At 39.5% G+C, this 20,474-nt stretch overlaps 1 long non-coding RNA gene across 8 annotated transcripts in view; it reads left to right on the top strand.

Annotated features, from left to right (window-relative positions):
- Positions 1-20,474, top strand: part of LOC103350411 (uncharacterized) — a 335,035-nt gene that overhangs the window by 277,829 nt on the left and 36,732 nt on the right. For 6 of the 8 annotated variants that reach the window (XR_016232712.1, XR_016232713.1, XR_016232717.1 and 3 more), the window contains 4 exons: positions 6,269-6,496; positions 6,596-6,692; positions 10,638-10,685; positions 16,929-16,986. This is a non-coding gene — a long non-coding RNA (uncharacterized LOC103350411). Of the gene's footprint in view, positions 1-6,268; positions 6,497-6,595; positions 6,693-10,637; positions 10,686-16,928; positions 16,987-20,474 lie in introns of those variants that run through there. The other 2 variants (XR_011388163.2, XR_016232714.1) reach the window with 1 other exon arrangement.

Raw genomic sequence — 20,474 nt, 5'->3', positions numbered from 1 at the left:
AAGCCAGGAACTGTGGGGAGCAACTCGGACTAGACTAAGTTACTGGAATTAAGACTTATTTTATGCATCTGCTCTCCCACAATATGGCGCTGGGAGAGGAGGAAACAGCTTCTACACAGCTGCCTCCAGTTCAACCAATAAACAGCAGGACCTGCTCCTGATTGGAGGAGAGCAGCGTACTTGGTGTGTGGGCAGCTGAGTTGGGATTGGTGGAAGAGGACTATAAAGGAGGAGAGAGACAACATGCACCAGGAACATCTAAGGGGAACATCTATCTGAAGGAACACCTGTGTAGCCCCCGAGAGAGCCGGCCGGCGGTGTGCCGCTCCCCCGCGGAAGTGGGGAAAGTGGCAGGGGGAACCGCCCTTCCACGGAGGTGGAAGGGTCGGTAGCCAACCCGAGAAGAACCAGCAGCAAACCCGGGGAGGGCCAAGCAGACAAAAGAACAGCGCAGGGTCCTGTGTCATTCCTCCACGAAGAGGGGGAGCGACAAGGAACCAGGATTTTCTGCTGGGTCTCCCACATGGGTGCAGGGGCCCAAGGACTTGGGCCATCTTCTACTGCTATCCCAGGCCATAACAGAGAGCTGGATCAGAAGTGGAGCAGCTGGGACTCGAACTGGTACCTATATGAGATGCCAGCGCTGCAAGTGGTGGCTTTACCCACTACGCCACAGCACTGGTCCCTCTTTCTAGAATTTCCCTGATTTTTCTTAGGTACAAATTCCAGACCCAAGCTTATATAAGAGTTTTGTTAAGCCAGAGACAAAATTAGAACCAACTTGTGTTTCTGTGAAATAACACTTATTTATTAGTTAATTACTTAAGAATGGGTAGGTGAGGAATCAGTTACATCTTTCTTATACAGATTATGACTTTTTCATTGAAGCTCATGAATGCCCATTATTATTTCAAAATTTTTATTTATTTGAGAGGCAGAGACAGAGAGAGACAGCCCTCCCATCCACTGGTTCACTCCCCATTATCCACTGTAGCTCAGATTGTGTTAGGCTAAAGCCGGGAGCCGGGAACTCAGCCTGTGTTTCCAACATGAGTGGCAGGGATCTATTTGAGTGAGCACTTGTTGCCTTCCAGGGTGTGCATTAGCAGGAAGCTAGAATTGCGAGCAGAACCAGGACTTGAACCCAAGTTCTCTGATATGGAACATGGGTGTCCCAAGCAGCATCTTAACCACAAAGCCAAATTCCCAACCCTCTACTATAGCAATTTATGAAGCAAGTTCGATGACCTGATCACATTCAGGGAATAAATGTCCATAATGTTGTGTGTAATTGTGAACAGATAAAATTTAAAGTAGCATAGCACACTGATTTTTTTTTAAACTGGCATTATTTATGGTAACAAGAGAATGCATCCCCACAAAGGAATAATATTTGAAGTAAGAGGTTACAAACTAATGGACTTCATTCAAGATGAATTGCACTAACACACATGTATGGTTTGTCCTACCCAGTGGTTTGGTTTTGGTTTTTATTTGAAGCAGTTGCCAACATTTAGAAATCAGTAGATTTCACATGCAAATACCATTTTCTAGTATCGTATGAAATGGCAAAAGATGTTGTAACACTGTGCCAAAGTAGTGGCTCTTCTGGGGCACATACTCTCTATTTTGCCACAGTCTGCCTCTGCCTCACTTACTTTGTTTGCTTAAACTCTTGTAGGCAGTTGAGGTTTTGATGCCAACTTTAAGGCATAGTTTTCGAATTACATGTCCAACAAATTAAGTTTTTTGGTCTATTTCCAACTCCCCTTTTATCTCCAACCACTTCCACTGCATGTTTAGAGTAGATACTCAGGAGACAAGACTAGTAGCCAAACTGCCTTCCAATAACTCCATCAAGGAATACAGAAGACATAGGTCACCACATTCAGCCCCTAGGACTGAAAGTTTACTGCTGAACCAGAATTTATTCCTTTTGTTTCTAAAACAAAGAGAGATTAAGGGAGGGAGTCTCAGGAAGGGGCTCCAGCAGCCAAGGTGAAGGAAGGCACTCCAGTAAGGAAACACTTCCACATTTCTACAGATTGGACATGTTCTGGTGCCTACCCATTGCAGATCAACTCTACCTGTGTTCAAAGCAAAGCCACAATGATTTTCCCTTCAATACACATTCCTCTAGTCTGACTCTATGCTTTTAACATGCATCTTTGAATGAGTTGCGTGTGTATTTGTAGTTTACTTACTAGATTTAACCTTTACGAATGTAGCTTTACAATGCTATTTGCAATATGGACAGTCTATACATGTCATGGAAATGGAATAGATTGAATTATTTCTGTATTCCACGGACTTCATAATGTTCATGGTCATAGGAGTATAAAATATGAAATCACATTTGGTTTCTTATACATGTTGGATTTTATATTTTCTATCAAGAAGAAACCAAATCACTACTGTACAGAAGTGTCTCTGACCAATGCATACAGCATCTTAAACAAACTAACATTTAACCTTTAAAATTGAAGTATAAATGGGAGGAAAATTCACAGATTTGTTAATTGTCCTATCCTGCTGGGGACTCTAGCAGGCATTTTTGCTACTACCATGACTGCACACAATATTTAATGCAAGGCCTAGGAAAATTAGCCTAAAAGTAGAAAGTTCATTTTAGAACACTAGATACTGATAGTGCTTTTTATTTAATCCTTTACTAAAATGTTAAACTTTGGAGGATTTTAATACTAACAGAAATAATGGGAATAAATAATTGCTAGAGGAAATATTTCTATTAAAGTGGTGGATTAGGGAAAAGGTAACATTTTTCCATGTGTAGTTGTAGAAAGTTCTTAAAATAATAATAAATGAATATTTCCGTAAAATCTAGTAAATGTGTGTTTGAAATAGATTTGGCGGGGCTGGCGCTGTGGCATAGTGGGCAAAGCCACCTTTGGCAGTGCCATCCCATATGGGTGCCGGTTCAAGTCCCGGCTGCTCCACTTCTGATCCAGCTCTCTGCTATGGCCTGGGAAGACAGTAGAAGATGGCCCAAGTCCTTGGGCCCTTGCACCCACGTGGGAGACCCTGAAGAAAATCCTGGCTCCTGGCTTCGGATTGGTGCAGCTCCCTCTCTCTCTCTCTCTCTGTCTCCTTCTCTGTGTAACTCTGACTTTCAAGTAAATAATAAAATAAATCTTTTTTAGAAAAAGAAATAGATTTGGCTCAAACATCACATGTACATAATGTGCAGAATACTTTCAAATCGACACTTTGAGGAAACTTATTATTAAATCAAAGAGTTTCTTTCTGTTTAGATAATAATGTGAATAATAATTTATACTTGGTGGGATTTCTAAGAGACTATTTCTCTTAGAAACAGTAACGTCTATCTAACCCAACTTCCTTTTGTGAAAAGCTGTTTTTTGGAAGATTTTGGTAAAAGACACATAATTTTTCATTGATTTTATGAAAGGACCTGCTCTGTTATACACAACACACACACTCTCACACATATGTATACATAAAAGTTTGCTAGGACTTTGAAATTTCCTGTCTTAAAAGTTGATTTTGAGAGAAAATACTAACAACTGATGCAAGAACTGTTTGTCTCTCAAATCTCAGAAGATTTCAACTCTGGTTAACTGTGTACATCCATTTTTATATTTCTAGAACATTAATAGGATTCTTGTATTTGTTTTGTTAAAGCGATCTGTACTTTCAACGTCAGTATTACACAAAATATGGTTATTTAAATGGTTTCCAAAACTATGAAAACACATTTAGGCAAAAGCACAAGAACAGCAGTTCTGGGAAATGTAGGCCAATGTTGCTGTGAGTCCTTGCCAGAAACTAATTTTAGTAAAAGGATCTAAGAATTGTCAAATCATTCTACCCTTTCCTACCAACCCTGGCACTCTACAGATGAAAGAACCTCATGGACCTTGGAATTTCTGCCTGTGATACATTTAAACAGAGTTCTTTAAACTTCCTTTCATCGTTTCATACCAAACTGAAGGGTTATGCTAGGTCGGGAGTTGATGACCTTTGGCCTGCACACCGGAAATGTGTTGATAGGCGGTTGACATCTCTTGTACATTCCTCCTTTCTGACAAACACTCCTTTCCTCCCTTCCCATGTTGTTGTTGTCGGTTGCTCTGAGCTCCAGCAGAGCTCCACACCCACACTGTCACACCACTCTCTTTCTGAGTTTGGTTTCTAGTTGCTAAAGTGTTAACTGATAGATAAAATGAGCAAGGGCAAGAACTCCCTGATACTTCGTATTAAAAGGAGGCAGTAGGAGCTGGAGTAGCCTGAATGCAGTCGGAGAGGACTATTCTTAGCCGCAGGCCTCCAGGCTATCTACCCGGCAGGGCTGCCCCTCTGCTGCAGCCAAGAGTCTAAATGGATGGTTGCAAATAGCTTCCTAAGGTCCAAACACCATTTAAAAAGTGAATTTCTTCTATACATAGTTTCAACAGAGAATGTTTTTAAAATTTATTTTAAATTTTTATTAATATGAAGAGAACAGATTTCATGTATTTCATAGACACAATTCTAAAAAATAGGTATGCTTCCCACCCTCCACCTCTCCATCTCTCAATCCTCCTTCTTCATTCTTTCCTTTTTCTTTCTTTAATTTTTGCAAAGACATAATTTCAATATAATCTATAATCACAGGCTTAAGCCCACTAACCATAATAGTCAACAAGTAAGTAGAAAGACCACAGTTCCACAGGAGTATAAACAAGGGCTAAAAACAACAATCAGATCACAAGATGTCTGTTTCATTTTATGCATTTTTGGATATGCTAGAATCCTAACAACATTGAATTCTTTATTATATCAGTCATTTCTTAGGTTACATTTTTAACAATTTTAATCCCTGCTAAGATTTCTTTTTATAATCATATTGTCTAATTCTGTGATCAGGGCTACTACTTTCTTATGAATTGTGTCCAAGATACTTTTCTCTCTTATTTCTACAGCTATGTCCAAAACGCAGAAAAGTACAAAACCAAAATTCCTACAGATAATTCTGGGTTGCTTTCTAATGTTTTATACTCATTTTACTAATTTCAAGAATAAAACTGTGGGTGAATTTGAAACTATTCCTGTGTATGCCCAAGTTCCACCAGAGTCATGATGCCTATTGGAGAATAAAACCATTATTAGGGAATAAAACATTGGAGAATGAAAAATATTGCTGTCTTTTCTTTAATTTACAGCTTCAGTTTCAGCATTTGATAATACAATTTATCAATCACTACATAAAATATGTTTTTATTTTATATTTAAATTATTGAAAAGAATTTAAAACTGCACCATTCAGTGTATGTGTCTTGAAATCGCTCAGTCTTTTTTTCTTAATTACTTTTCTAAATTACTTGAATTTTCTTGAATTTTCATCAGATTTTCTGAGGGGCTAATAACACCTTCTCCCAGAATTTCATCCTTAAAATGAAAAAAACAAGACCCTTATTTCATCATCCAAGTCATGGATAAAATATATAAAAGCATTTGGCCTCACTGCTGTCTGCTGTGGACCCAAGTAGCCCTTCTAAAAGTGGTGTTCCAAAATGTAGAAACAAGAAATAATGTTTTTCTAATGCTTGACCACAGACACCACAGTCTGGGAAATGAGCTCTGAATTTCCAACCCATTTGCCAACTTGGACCTTACGCTATTGAGGCAGAGTCTGGTAGGAAGAGAACAAATGGATGTCCTTGGCAATACTGCCGTGGTACAGAAAGTGTTTTCAGGGGTTGGATGGCATGAGGGCAATGGGGAGGACAAATTCCTCAAAGTCCTATTCAGTTAAAAATGAATTCAAAGTACTCTTTGCATTATCTCATGCTATACTTAATAAGCTATTCAATGTTAATTTGTAGGAATGGCATACCATCTCACTGTAAAATGGAAATTTATTATTCATGACAGGTATCAGAATTGATTGGGAGAGTGAGAGAACTTGCAATTCAGTTGCTGAGTGACTATTTTAGCAGCAAAGACTCACAAATAGTCCAGTGTCTCATTGGTTAGGGATGATCTGGGGCTAGAACCTGTGCTTATTAAGTCAGTATTCTTTCCAACATACTGTCACCCTCATAAAATGTTCCTTTTCACCGCCTATCAGTCTGGCAGATTCTTTCATAACAATTGTTATAGTTGAAATATATGTGAATTGTATCTCTTCTCAGAATTAATTGCTTTTGCTATGCCCTGATGAAAGTTTTATTAAAATTAATAATCAATTTCTTTTAGTTCATTGCTGTACTTTCTTACTTTTTATATTTGTTTTTATCTTTTTCAGATTGTTAAAGATAAAGAAAAGAAGATAATCTTCATATATGCCCAAATCAGATGATTATAACATTTCAATTGTTCCATTGAATTGTTCTCAAACATTTTCCAAAGTGAATTGTTGATGTTAAGCTTTATCAAATAGGCTCCTTCCACCAAGAATGAAAAATGCCTGTGGCTACCGATGTCTTCTTTGCCATGCCTCCACCTCCACCACAGAGTTGGCTTTCCAAATTAGGTAATTATTTTTAAACACTCAAATACCGTGCATGTTCCCAACAGGGAAGAATTTTGAATTTTACTAGATGTCAGTGATATCCTCATTCCCTGCTAATAGGTTTCATGGCTGCTAATTGGAGGAATTTTCCACAGCCCAACTTCTGGCTCCTGTTTCTTTACCACAGCCCACAGACTTCCTGCCCTAGGCACCACAGGTATGTTCATATCACAACACAATCTCTGGCCCTGCGCTTTCATGTCATTGTCCTGACTAAGCCAGCACAGTGGGTAGTGGAAATATTTATAGAAGCCTTTCCTAAATGTGTATGGCTAACAATAACCTCGCTATACATGGAAATGACTTGAAACCTCATAAATATATCCCGCTAAGCCAAAGTAAGAATATCTCCAACTCAGCTTCCTTTAGCCAGAACTCAAATAGATGCAGCTTCACCAATAGAGCAGTATGACAAATGGCTCTCTGGAACAAAATGTGTGGGCCTATGCAAATAAGAGTATGTGCATACAGGTTTTTTTGTGTATTTTATTGAAATGAAGGATGTGTAGCACACGATTTATAAATAATAAAATATGCAGTACTCTGTTATAAATTCCATACAACCCAATGATTGTTGCAGCAAGTTGCCTTTGACTTTTGCTAAACTTTTGTACTGGTGACCAATCTAAGGTTTTAATTCAACCATCACTTGAGAGATGCAGTTGCAATCCCTCTTATTGTAAAAACTGAAGTAAAATAAAAGCAAAATACAATTTTAGTTGAAAAGGAAGAGAGCCATTGAGATCTTTATCTTGATCCTCTTGCCTTCATTCCAGCACTGAGGCAGCCCCCATTAGCAGTTTCCTTCCAAGTATTTTCATTGAAAGCAGCTTAATGTGATGCTTAAGGGACCCACTACCTTGGATCCATTTCTGGCTCTGTTATTTGTACTCTCTGTGATTTCAGGCAAGTTGCTTTACTGCTCAATTTCATCATTTGAGCTGGCACTGCGACTCAATAGGCTAATCCTCCACCTGCGGCGCTTGCACCCCGGGGTTCTAGTCCCGGTCAGGGCGCCAGATTCTGTCCCAGTTGCCCCTCTTCCAGTCCAGCTCTCTGCTGTGGCCCGGAAGTGCAATGGAGGATGGCCCAAGTTCTTCGGCCCTGCACCCATATGGGAGACCAGGAGAGGCACCTGGCTCCTGGCTTTGGATCAGCGTGGTGCGCCGGCAGCAGTGCGCTGGCCGCGGCAGCCATTGGGGGATGAACCAACGGCAAAGGAAGACCTTTCTCTCTGTCTCTCTCTCTCATTGTCCACTCTTCCTGTCAAAAAAAAAAATTAAAAAAAAGAAAAAAATTCAGGTTGATCATAGGATTTTTCAGAAGCAATGAGAAGCAAATTTATGAGTTAAAGAAATACACACATGACATGGAGGAAAATTTTTCCCATGAAATTGAGATTTTGAAGAGAAACTGAGGGCCTGGCGCTGTAGCACAGTGGATTAACCCTCTGGCCAGAAATGCCAGCATTCCATATGGAAATTTCATCATTTGAAATTATGGACCAGCATCTTGGGGTTTGTATGTGGATTACATTAGCCAATATGCAGACATCGACAATTAACAGTTAATCAGGGATAAAAGAATTAATAAAGAATCTTAGTATTTTTAAATATATATATATTTATTTGAAAATCAGAGTTCCAGAGAGAGAGAGAGGGAGAGAGCGATCTCCCATCTGCTGGTTTACTCCCAAGATGGCTGCAACAGCCGAGACTGGACCAGACAGGAGCCAGGAGCTAGGAGCCAGGAGCCAAGAGCTTCATCTGGGTCTTTCACATGAGTGTCAGGTGCCCAGACACTTGGGTCATCTGCTGTTACACTTCCCAGGTATATTAACAGAGATCTGGATTGAATGTGGAGCACCTGAGACTTGAACGAGCACCTATATGGGATACTGGCGTCACTGGCGTCACAGGCGACAGCTTTACTTGCTCTGCCACAATGCTGGTCCCAAGAACATTAACATTTAGAACATAGAAGGAAATAGAAAGATAGACAACTGAAAATGCACATGTACATTACTATTATTTGAGGTCATCATTCTCTGATTTTCATGTTCTTAGTTAGCAAGTGCTTACTGAACAGATAATGGGTATAAGATACTATACTAAGCATCATGGGTATATTTAAAGATGAATTATAGTCCGGTGCCGCGGCTCACTAGGCTAATCCTCCGCCTTGTGGTGCCGGCACACCGGGTTCTAGTCCCGGTCGGGGCGCCGGATTCTGTCCCGGTTGCCCCTCTTCCAGGTCAGCTCTCTGCTGTGAACAGGGAGTGCAGTGGAGGATGGCCCAGGTGCTTGGGCCCTGCACCCCATGGGAGACCAGGATAAGTACCTGGCTCCTGCCATCGGATCAGTGCAGTGCGCCAGCCGCAGCGCGCCAGCCACGGCGGCCATTGGAGGGTGAACCAATGGCAAAAGGAAGACCTTTCTCTCTGTTTCTCTCTCTCACTGTCTACTCTACCTGTCAAAAAAAAAAAAAAAAAAAGATGAATTATAGTATTCTGTTTCAAGAAGCTTTCATTGTGGTAGTCAAAATCACATATGTATACACATACATATCTACACACAGAGAAACTATAAAGAAAGAAGACATATGTAAAGGTATGAACAGATACAAACGACATGTCTGTGAGTTCAGAGCTGAGAGATGGCGATAGCTTCTTAATAACATGGTCTAGAGAATAACCAGTGGTAGAAGACTTGGCTGTTCACTGATGCAGAATGAACAAACTGGTGACCCAAAGGCCACATTTGTCACCAAGTTAAAACCTACACAGTATTTTAAATGATTTCTTTCTTTGTATTTTTTCTATAAATATTGCATGTTTTCTATAAACATCTGTAGTTTTGGTTCTATTTTATTTAAGGAATGTATTAATACATAAGATTCTCAGACATAGCAAATATATGATAATCACTACAGCACAATTCTCATCAATTCTTATGTTAATGTGATATTAATACAAAAAACAGATTTAGTGTCATTTATAGGTACAATTCTAACAATATAATGACACTTCTACCCTGCCTCTCTCCCGTTTTCCCTCCCTCCTGCCCTTCCTTCTTTCCTTTCTTTCTTTTTTAATTTTTGAAATAGTAATTTTTAAGGATTTATTTATTTACTTGAAAGTCAGAGTTACACAGAGAAAGAAGGAGAGGCAGAGAGAGAGAGAAAGAGAGAGAGAAAGAGAGAGAGAGGTCTTCCATCTGACTCTCCAGTTGGCCGCAACAGCTGGAGCTGCGCCAATCTGAAGCCGGGAGGCAGGAGCTTCTTCTGGGTCTCCCACACGGGTTCAGGAGCCCAAGGGCTTGGGCCATCTTCTATTGCTTTCCCAGGCCATAGCAGAGAGCTGGATTTGAAGTGAAGCAGCCGGGACTTGAACCGGCACCCATATGGGATGCTGGCACTGCAGATGGTGGCTTTACCTGCTATACCACAGCGCTGGAGATAGCATATATTTAATTTTTCATTGTAGTCAAAGGCTTAATGTTCCATTCAAAAGAGTTCCACAAGTAAAAAATAAAAGGATTCTAGTTCAGCAAGAATATAGGCAACAGGAGTTAACAATAAGCAAATGAAAATTTCACCATTTCCTTCATATACAGTAAATTACAAATTAATCCTGGGTCGTTAAAACAATATTAAGATGTCCAGCGCCGTGGCTGACTTGGCTATTCCTCCGCCTACGGCACTGGCACCCAGGGTTCTAGTCCCGGTTGCTCCTCTTCCAGTCCAGCTCTCTGCTATGGCCTGGGAGTGCAGTAGAGGATGGCCCAAGTGCTTGGGTTCCTGCACCTGCATGGGAGACCGGGAGGAAGCACCTGGCTCCTGGCTTCGGATTGGCATAGCTCCGGCCTTAGTGGCCATTAGGGGAGTGAACCAACGGAAGGAAGCCCTTTCTCTCTGTCTCTCTCTCACTGTCTATAACTCTACCTGTCAAATAAAAAAAAAAAAACACTAATTGTGTATCTGTGTATCTAAAAAAATAATAGAAATGTATCATTCTTAAACACTCACTTGTCAAAACTATATTTGCAACAATAATGATATATCCAGGCGATTCTCTCTCTCTCTCTTTTATTTTTGAAAGCAGAAGATTTGGCAACAACTAACCTTTACAATGCTGCCTCAATCATCAGAGGTGAGTAATAATTGCCCCTCTACAAGGGGCTTTCATTCTCTCCACTACTGGGGCAGCAGTGTTGATATATTCCCACTTGGAGACTGGATTCCAAATGTGCAGCCGCTGAAGACTCCGGCTTCAAGTCCAGGTTGATACAGTGCTTGCCAGTCACTCTTCCACTTGTTTCGCTCTTTGTTGAGAGGCAGAAATGTCCCCAAGAATGACATGTCACATAATTGAAGTTCTCAACCTTTTTTCCACATGTAGAAAAGTTGTGTTTCAGGTTGTTCTAAAGGGAACTTGTCATAGCTTTCTGGGGTCTGTACCACGGTAGAGGAGAGCTCAAGTTCAAGTTCAAACTGGCGAGGCCACTTCTGAGCTGTTCTCCTTACATCTGTCATAATAATTTGTTCTTTTTATTCTTTATTGTGGTAAAATATACATAACATAAAAGTTACTATTTTAGCTGTTTTTAAATGAACAGTTTGATGGCATTAAGTACATTCACACTGTTATGCTACTATCACCGCTATCCATCTCCAGAACTCCTTTCATCAACAAAGCTAAAAACCCAGGGGCCTGCTCTGTGGTGCAGAAGGCTAATCCTCAACTTGCAGCACTGGCATCCCTTATGGGAGCCTGTTCAAGTCCCAGCTGCTCCTCTTCTGGCCCAGTTCTCTGCCATGACCTGGGAAAGCAGTGGAAGATGGCCCAAGTCCTTGGGCCCCTGCACCTGTGTGGGAGACATGGAAGAAACTCTTGGCTCCTGGCTTTGGATAGGCCTAGCTCCGGCCACTGTAGCCATCTGTGGAGTGAACCAGCAGATGGAAGACCTTTCTGTCTGTCTCTCCCTCTCTCTGTTTGTAACTCTGCCTCTCAAATGAATAAAATATATTAAAAAACTAAAAATCCATACCCTTTAAAAAATAATGTCCCGCTTCTCTTCCCCTGAATCTCCAGCAACCACTATTCTACTTCCCATCTCTATGAATCTGACTACTTTTGGTACATAAAAGTGGAATAATACAGTCTTTGACCTTTTGTGACCATTGTATTTCACTGAGCATAATGTCTTAAGGTTCACTCATGTTGTAGCATGGGTCAGAATTTCCTTCCTTTTTCAGTCTGAATAATATTATATTGTATGCATATACCACATTGGTTTATAAGCTCATCAGTAAATGGATGCTTTGATTGTTTCTATTTTTTGGTTATTATGAACTATGCTGCTGTGAAAATGAGTGTAATAAATATATGTTTGGGTTTCTGCTTTCAATTCTATTTTTTTTAAGATTATTTGTTTATTTGAAAAGCAGAAATACAGGGCCAGAGCTGTGGCATAGTAAGTTAAGCCTCTGCCTGTGGCACTACCATTCCATATGCTCGCTGGTTTGTACCCCAGCTTCTCTTCTTCTGATCCAGCTGTCTGCTATGCCCTGGGAAAACAGTAGAAGATGGCCCAACTGCTTGGGCCCCTGCACCCATGTGGGAGACCTGGAAGAAGCTCCTGGTTCCTGGCTTTGGATAGGCCTAGCTTTGGCCATTGTGGCCATTTGGGGAGTGAACCAGTGGATGGAAGACCTTTCTTTCTGTCTCCCTCTCTCTGTCTGTAACTCCACCTCTCAAATAAATAAATAAATTGAAAGAAAGAAAGAGAGAGAGAGAGGAAGGAAGGAAGGAAGGAAGGAAGGAAGGAAGGAAGGAAGGAAGGAAGGGAGGGAAAGAAAGAAGGAAAGAAAAAGCAGAGTTAGAGAGAGAGAGAGAGAGGAAGAGTCAGAGAGACAAAGAAATCTTCCATCTGCTGGTTCACTCCCCAGATGGCCACAGGGGCTGGCCAGGGGGTGAGCTAGGGGCTGGGCCAGCCTAAAACCAGGAGCCAGGAACTTAATCTGGGTCTCCCACATGGATTGCAGGGACCCAGATCCATAGGTCATCTTCAATTGCTTTCCCCAGTGCGTTAGCAGAGAGTGAGATAAAAAATAGAGCAGCTGGCACTTGAAACCACACTCATATGGGATGCTGGCAGTTTAACCAATTGTACCACAATGCCAGCCCCCTTGCTTTCAATTTCATTTATGTACAGATTTGTGATTGTTAGATCATATGGTAATCCTTTGTTTACTTTTTTGAAGAAGTGCCATATGATTCCACAGCGGTTGTACCATTTTACATTTCAACCAGCAATGCATAAACATCTACTTTCTTTGCTATTATCACATATCTCCCCTCCTTATAGCAGAACTTCCTTCTGTGTGGCAAGTTGGAGGTCCATTTCACATATGGTGTTACCGAAGAAGCATATTAAAGTGTCAGAGTGAGATTCAACTCAAGAATTCTTCAGGGCCAGGAAAATAAATATCTCTCTAGGCTGTATTTTTGCTAGGCATATGGAAAGCCCTAATCCTGCTTCCAGGGAAAAGAAGCATGATCCATCTTAACTGGAAAGATTTAGTAGGTGTTAAAATGATTGAGACCTGAGCTTGAGGAATTAAAAAAATTTAATACCTAGCATAAACAAAATATTCAATACAAGCATACTTAGAAATTTTGTATGAGACAGAAGGGGGAATATAGGAATAGAGAACAATTAAAATTAATCCCTTATATGGCATTAAAAGGACAGCTGGGAACTATGAGTTTTTTCAATGCTAGGGCTTCCAAGTTATGCAGTCAACCTATTAATGGGAATGGCACAGATACATTTAGTTTATATTCCACTTGCACATGTAATGTAGAAACGGAGAGAATCTAAGGTTGATAAGAGAATGTGACTATTTCCAGAGAAGAAAAGATTTGGAGACTCGATATTCTACTCAACTTCAGAGACTATGGCAATGAGGAAAGTGGTTTGGGAAGCTTTACACCTGTTATCCTAGGATAATAGCTCTACCACAACTATGATGGAACCAACTATTTTGGAGATAAGGGAAATTTCCTTGTATTAAGGGTTAGGCTTAAGACAAAAATTCCTAATTTCTGATAAAGTGGCAAGAGTGGAATCCATTCTCTTTTTCCCAGCTTCAGGCTAGAAAGCATAAACCATCAGGATGCAGCTGAGAGGTTTACCACTGAGCAAACTTCTACTAGTGAGTGTGATCAGGTGTTTATATCCTAATCTCAAAACAGGGACTTCTCTCTTGCTAAAATTCATCATCACAGAGTCAGGATCCGGAGAACATCAAGTAAGAGCTGGTGTGGGATCCGCACAGCAAGCTCCCACCATGGGATCACGGTTCTCCCTGATCAGGATGAGGAAAATCTGTGCCCATCGTCAGCCCCAGCATTATAGGACTCTTGCAATGCTCAAGAGAAGTTGAACACATTTTTTACTATCGGCATTGGGATGGCCCAGTGACTGATCACTGTCATATGTATGTTTATTTGTTCCTGTGAAATCTTTCCCTATTCTAATCAGTTTTTGTTTCTGTATGGAGGTTTTAATGCAAGTTTACTTTCCCAAAACTCAATGGATTTTGGCACTGTTGTGTTAGTTCATCACTTTCACTTGTCTCTTGTACTTCTTTTAGGAGGTAGCATCTACCTCAGTTAGTTGTAAGATGAAGTACTTTTGCTCATAGGAGACAATTAATTTGTGAACCCTTACAATACTTGTTATTTAATCAGAGAAATTAATCTTTAGAACAAAATGTGTTCTTCTCTTCGATCAGCGGGTCCCTTTGCTGTTCCCAAGCTGCCCATGTGCTGGGCTGGGCTTTAAAAGCAGATTAGAACTGACAACAATTAGTTACATGTCTGAATTTTTGATGGAAAATAAAAATGAGCTCCTGTACATAGGAAGTCCAAAATTCATCTCTCTTCGCCTAAGGTTTCCTTTCCTCAATATTCGTTCTCAGTTTAATATAAGATTGTTGATTTAACAATGATGTTTTTCAAGCTGAAGGCAGAAATGAATTTTGCATTAATAAATTGTTTTGAGATGGACTCAAAGAGTATTTCATTATATAAGAAGGGCAGCTATAAAACATGTTTGGTGGTCTTTCCATCATTACTACCTGTGGCCCATTTGTGGAGATGACATTTATCAGTGTGACAGGGAATATTAAGCAAGTGATAGACAGTTATTAGCTGAAGTCCTGATATATTTACACCATGGGAAAATGTACTTGGTATTTTCTTTCTGGCAACTGGTCTACTGTTCATAATTTGATGGAAAATTGATTAATCACACATTTAACTCAATGCAAGATCTTCTGCACTGTAATAAATTATGGCCATTAATCAATAAGTACAAAGTAATTCCAGGAGTCTGGAGACATGCTGGTTTCTAATAGAAAAACTTGCACTTAGGCCTTCCTGCCAGTGACCACTTCATCTGAGGTATTTTGCACCTGCCTCAATCCAATTAGATGACATAATTAATGAACCTCAATGCTCTTGATAATTTGTTATACAAAAGAAAGAATGTTTTGGCACATCCATTAAACCTGATGTACAATACTTTTCAGAGAAGGAAAGAGAAAATGATGAACCAAAGCAACAGAAGGGCTTAGGCTGGGAATCTTGGAGTTCAAGTGTAAATGTGGGATGTCACATGCTTACTTCATGTTGGGTGAAGATTTGGTTGCATTTCTTGAAAAAAATCTACCAGGGTCTTTTTTTTCTGTCAGAAAAGTGAACTCAGAATGCTTTCAAAGTTTCGTGGCATCTTGTTTCTTTTATGACAAATTAAATGGTATGATTAGAATCAGTATTCAGGAAGTATTGTTTCAGAGGCAATCTAATAAATGTTTCCTTGGTTAAGTATCAGTTACAGTTTTACATATCACAGCCATTTTGCACCTGTTTTATGCAGCTAACAATAGACCCTCAATAGATTTTAGTGAGAGAAAGCCTGGGAAGATAAAAAGAAAACCAGTTTGCAGCTAATTCTGTCACTAGGAAACGCTAGGAGTAGATTGCGTTTAGAGACTTTGAAAAACAATTAGCTATGGATTATAGGACTAAAAGGCCTTTCCTAGCCGTACCTGCAAAATACTTTGCCCGTTTAATGCCTTCTAAGCTGTCACTGAGCTTGAACTTCAGTCCCAGTGATTAATGAAAAGCTGCAGGGCACAGCTAGAAGCTAAAGTCTCAATTATGAAAAAGCAGTAACTAGTTTAATGTGCTGATGCTTTTATACTTAAAGTGACAGCTATGAAAAATGGCAATATTTCCAATCATGCTTTAATAATTTATCATTCATTTATTGGCATGTCCAATGTGCTTTTCCCCTACTGTTCTTTTTCTCTTTCTAGGCTCCTGGTGTTACAATGCTCAAAAACACAATATGGTCTGGTTCCATAAAAGACAGACATTCTTTTTCTGGAAGCTGGGACCCATAAGTATAAAATTTCCTTCATCTATCTATCTATCTATCTATCTATCTATCTATCTATCTCAATCTATCACCTATCTCCTACCTATCTATGTTCTATCTGTCATCTATCTGTATGATTTCCAATTAGTGTCACTATGTAGTAATAGAGTTTCTGAAAAGAGCATATTCCAGTGTCCCCTGCCCACTTCCAGGTCACAGACTGTCATCTTAGTTATGGACAGATACCTTGAATAATATACATTTAGTTATAAGAGAAACTACATAGGATTAAGTAGAGGAATCAGTTTAAATCTATCCTTGCCAAGGGACAATCAGTTCAGATGTGCAGACAGTGGACAATTATAAGCAAGTTATAAAACAGTAAATTAGGTAGGGGAGAAGATGGACACTTTTTTGTAGCCTGGTGGTACATAAGTATATTGCAAAGTTGTTTAGTGAGAAAAAGCCTGGTAAGAGAAAAAGAAAACCAGTTTGCAGCTAATTCTGTCACTAGGAAGCATCAGAAGTAGGACGTGTTTAGAGACTTCGAAAAACAATTAGCTAAGGGTTACTGGACAAAAAGACATTTCCTGATTGTACCTGGAAAATACTTTGCCTGTTTAATGCCTTCTAAGCTGTCATTGAGCTTAATATTATATTTTTCAGCAAAAAATTGGTCAATAGCTTTGAGGACAGTCATTCCCTTAGTATAGTTAGACATTGTTTACCATAGCTCCAATCTTACCATAGTATGCAGCACAGAACCTGCAAAGTAGGTAAATAAACAAAATAAAATGAATCATTGAAGCTAGGCTACCATTTAACTTCAATTAAATTCCTCGAGTATTATTGGAGTACTCACTGTACATTCCAATGTAAGTATATAAAATGAATGGAATTTCAATGAACCTGTAAATCACAGTTATTATTTATATGTATTTCAGATTGAGATTATAATGCAATATCAGCAAGTTTCACTAGCCTACATATTAGGTGTATGGTAAGCTATTTTCCATTCTCTTTAAAAGAAATTAAGGCACAAATATATTTAATAGTTCTTCAATTGCAACTGTCTAGGATTTTAATGAATCTGGCTTTTTTTTTGTTTTAAAAGATGTATTTATGTATTTGAAAGGCAGTTACAGAGGCAGAGAGAGAGAGCTTCATCCGCTGGTTTACTCCCCAAATGGCCGCAACAGCCAGAATTGGGCCAGTCAGAAGCCAGGAGCCAGGAGCCAGGTCTCCTGTGTGGGTGCAAGGGCCCAAGGACTTGGACCATCTTCCGCTGCTTTCCCAGGCATAATAGCAAGGAGCTGCATCAGAAGCGGAGCAGATGGGACTTGAACTGGCACCCATATGGGATGCTCACCCTGCAAGTGGTGGCTTCACCTGCTATGCCACCCTGCCTTCCCTGAATCTGGCTTTTTAAAAAATAAAATAGGGTCCAGCTTATGGCGCAGATGGTTAAGCGCCACCTGTCACACCCTGGTTCTAGTCCTGGCTGTTCCACTTCCAATTCACCTTCCCTGCTAATACACCTGGGAAAGCAGTAGAGGGTGATTAAAGAGCTTGGGCCCTTGCCACCCACGTGGGAGACCTGAGTGGATTTCCTGGCTCCTGGCTTTGGACTCACTCAGTCGGGACCATTGTGGGCATTTGGGTAGTGAACCAACAGATGAAAGATTCTCTCTCATCTTTTTTTCTCCATGTCATTCTGCCTTTCAAGTAAATGAATAAAGGTTTAAAAGAATAGATTATTCCTACTACTCATAAAATGCTTTTTAAGTAGTACAGATAACATGTAAAATTTACTATGGCCTCATTTATTGCCTAGATGTTTTTCTTCCATTTAAATTTTTTTTGTAATTAAATAACATATTTCCCTATTTTAAAGTAAAAATATTTATGTGTCATAATAGTATATATATCTTCTCAATAAAACAGTTTATATGAGCTATTTATTTTGGTGGCTCCAGGAAGAAAAAGTATAGTTTAAAAATGCCTTTCTGGGACTGGCGCTGTGGTGCAGTAGGTTAATCCTCCTCATGTGGTGCCGGCATCCCATATGGGCACCCGTTCTAGTCCTGGCCACTCCTCTTCCAATCCAGGTCTCTGCTGTGGCCTGGGAAAGCAGTGGAAGATGGCCTAAGTCCTTGGACTCCTGCACCCACATGGGAGACTGAGAAGAAGCTCCTGGCTCCTGGCTTCAGATTGACACAGCCCTGGCTGTTGTGACCATTTGGGGAGTGAACCAGTGGAAGGAGCATCTTTCTCTCTCTCTCTCTCTCTCTCTCTCTCTCCTTCTCATTGTCTGTAACTCTACTTCTCAAATAAATAAATAAAATCTTAAAAAAATTAAAAAAATAAAAATACCTTTCTTTTTTTTTCAACTTTTATTTAATAAATATAAATTTCCAAAGTACAACTTTTGAATTATAGCGGCTTTTCCCCCCATAACCTCCCTCCCACCTGCAACCACCCCATCTCCCACTCCACCTCCCATACCATTCTTCATCAAGATTCATTTTCTATTATCTTTATATACAGAAGATCAACTTAGTATATACTAAGTAAAGACTTCAACAGACTGCACCCACACAGACACACAAAGTATAGAGTACTGGTTGAGTAGTAGTTTTACCGTTAATTTGTCTAAATAAAAATGCCTTTCTTATAATCTCATAGTGGGCAACATATGCCATTTTCTTTGCTCTCATTGAAGGTGCTAACCAGGTCTCCAAGGCTTCAGATCAAAAATTTGTAAATGAAGAAATGTAAGTGAGGACATAAAACTCAAATTTCAAAACAGGTGGCAGTTTTGCTAGAAAAATGTTCAAGGATCTACTTTAAACTCAAGTGGGCATAATGTACCTCCTACTGGATTGTTCCCATGGAAAATCCACTTAAACCCAGTGGTACCATTGGCCCAAACACTTGGCTTTTGATGAGCCATTGGGATGTTGAGAATGTCAAAAGGGATGACACATACCATCATTTTTTGGGAGAAGAAGCAAGTGTGTTTGATCTGCTCTGATAAAGAATGCAGCCAGGTGATAACTTTTCATAGAATTGAAACTTATTATATTGGTAAAAGAGAAACTGAAAGCTGAGTTGAAGACCTTGTTTAAATCCAACAAGTTACTTTCCTTTTCTTAAGATTAAAGAGCAAAATCTTTTTTTGTTTGTTTGTTTGGGGGCTTAGGCATTAAATGTATTTTGAAAAAAAAAAAAAACAAAACACAATGACACAATATAATTCCATGGAAAAATAATGCCCTTTGTAGGGGTCAGTTATATTTAGTCAGAGTAAGTATATGACATTGATTAATATACTTTCTAGTATTTTTCCTCTGTGAAAGGCTAGCTGGGAGAATATAATCTCCATGTTTGCTTCACTGATTACTTTCTCTGAGTATGTGTAAATAACATGTAAAGAAGAGCATTTTCTATGCTGTTAGTGTTTCACAGAGTACATTATCACTCTTACTTTGATTTTTCATATAGAGCTATTTGTTCTTCATCTTTTTTAGGGCCATTCTTCTCTTCTCATGCCATTAAAATTACCTAATGACTTTCTTTCCAAAATGCCACAAATCTCTTCCCAGAATTATTCCAGATTTATAGCTGATCACATTCTATATTCAACTTTATTATGGTTTGGATCCATTCCTTGAGCAGAATCTGGATGACATCTTTGATAAATCACAGTTTTCCACTTTCAGCTCCAAACATCTGTGAATTTTCTAAACCCCACTAAAATGAACCATGGCTGTTGCTCTGTTCTTCTCTGTGGTCATTGATGGAACTGTCATCTGCCCACAGATATTCCTTTTTCTCATGTGTTGGGCACGCATGCATACACCACTCACACACATATGAACATGTGAAGGGACTTCAACAAATTTGTGGAAAAGAGAACTAAAAGATAAATGCATGTTGGTGCAAAAATCTTCAAAATTCATGCATAGGTTTTTCATAGTATACATTCCCTTTGAACTTTTTGAAGACGATTCCTACTATGCATTGTTCTCAACTGTTTTTGCAACAAAATAAACATCTTTTAATTCAATTTTCCACAAGTTTTTGAAGTGTCCTTGTACATAAATTCACACATGTGCACAAAAACCCATACTGTTTTGGGTATGAATAGAATTATAGTCCTTTAATAAGGCTGTCAAACTTCACTCCCTTTAGTTTAATCTAATCTCATGGAGAATTTAAAGGAAGATAAGATATGATTCTCTAAGTAACTTCATTGCTTCACCTTTGAGAGAAAAAAGAAAGAAAGAGAGAGGGAAGGAGAGAAGGAGAGAGAGAGGGAGGAAGGGAGGGTAAGAGGGAAGGAGGAAGAGTATAAACTGAGTTGCTTGAATCACTGAAGGGAGAGAGAGAGGGAGAGGGAGAGGAGAGTGAGAGGGAGAAGGAGAGGGAGAGGTGGTAGTAAACACTTACAGGTTCATTGGATAAGGTTGACATGGTCCCATCATAGA

Source organism: Oryctolagus cuniculus, chromosome 4 (assembly GCF_051225735.1).
Source record: "Oryctolagus cuniculus isolate XC-2025 breed Fujian yellow rabbit chromosome 4, ASM5122573v1, whole genome shotgun sequence".
Lineage (NCBI taxonomy): Eukaryota > Metazoa > Chordata > Mammalia > Lagomorpha > Leporidae > Oryctolagus > Oryctolagus cuniculus.
Note: the sequence above shows the minus strand (reverse complement) of the source record. Positions and strands in the feature narration are given on the sequence as shown.